Raw genomic sequence first — 1611 nt, 5'->3', positions numbered from 1 at the left:
GTGGATGAACCTGGAGGACATTATGCTGAGTGAAATAAGTCAATTGCAGAAGGACAAATATTGTATGAGCCCATAAATGTAAAAAGACAAAGAAGGGTTTGCTTAAGGAAGGGAACTCACTTTGTAAGTTACCGGGATGGGGAAGGAAGGGGAGGGATTAATTTTGGGCTAGTTGGGAGCCACATGCCACATTGGGTAAGGGAAGGGATGGTATGGAAGGAGTCTGTGACCACCATGATAACATTAGAAAAAGGGAGGACACTGAATTGTGCACATAAGGTATAGACAACAGAGGCTAATACCAGTATATCCACAATATTGCATTACCATTAACACCAAACACTAGGTTACAAATAAACATTTAAACATCTGAGAAGATCAGATGGGGGTTGGTGAACAGGATTATACTCTAGACCAAGGATAGATTCAGCTGAGGCTAATCTTGTACAAATACCAGTGATACAAAATACTAGCAATCCTTATAAAAACAACAGAAGACAGACATAGAGTAATCCCCCACAGACAGCCAGCACTGTGGAAGAGAGATCCAATGGATCTACTGACTCAGGACCATAGTATTGGGGGACACCAGACTCAATTGACACAATAAAACACATTAAAAATCTTGTTGCACAACCTACATTGGTAAGTAGTGACTGGGGTCTTAAAAGCTTTCAAGCAGCCATCTAAGATGCTGCTAATGGTTTCTCCTCTCGTCGGAAGTGAAAAATAGTGAGAAAAAAAAAAAGGACATTTGGAAGCAATCAGCCCTAGGACATGATGGGCCTCAGACCACAAGAACTAGATGGTGCCCAGCTACCAATGCCAACCACTCAGGACAGGATCAAAATTGGCGATCCTGGATAGAGTGGGAAGAAAAATGTGGAACAAAATCCAAAAACACAATAATGACCAGAATTACTGGTCGGATGGAGTCTGGTGGGACCCTCAATACTTTGGCCCTGGAATACACTTCAGGCCTGGAATAAAACTCACTCCCAGGGGCTGGCTCTTAGCCCAATAGCAAATAAGATGTACACACAGACCAACCACTCAACCCAGGGTGATGCACCCACAAACTCTATGGAGATGCATCCCTTGGAGCAAAAGACCATGGGGCACCAGAGGGGCAGCATTCACATGGACAAAATGCAGGACACACAGGATTGCATAACTATGAGGGGCATGGGGAGGGGGGTTACTGGGCAGGGAGGGGAGGAGCGTAGGTTAGGGCTGGGGATGGTAATTGGGGAGTGAAACAAAATGTACACAAAATGTTGAATATAAAATAAACTTCTGCTCTTTAAACTTGCACCTAAAGCACAATAGAAATAAATAAAATGAAAAGACAGAAAAGGAAGAAAAGACAAAAATGGATGTCAGATGAGACTCTAAAACTTGCTCTTTAATGGAGAGCATTTGCTAAAGCAAATGGAAGAAATGACCAGATAAAAGAGCTGAACAGAAGATTTCAAAGAGCAACTTGAGAAAACAAAGACAATTACTATAACAAAATGTGCAAAGACCTGGAGTTAGAAAACCAAAAGGGAAGAACCCATTCAGCATTTCTCAACCTGAAAGAACTGAAGAAAAAATTCAACCCTCGAGTTG

This window comes from Orycteropus afer, unplaced genomic scaffold (assembly GCF_000298275.1).
Source record: "Orycteropus afer afer isolate SDZICR_OR568_19922 unplaced genomic scaffold, OryAfe1.0 scaffold00421, whole genome shotgun sequence".
NCBI lineage: Eukaryota > Metazoa > Chordata > Mammalia > Tubulidentata > Orycteropodidae > Orycteropus > Orycteropus afer.
This window is presented reverse-complemented; position numbering follows the sequence as displayed.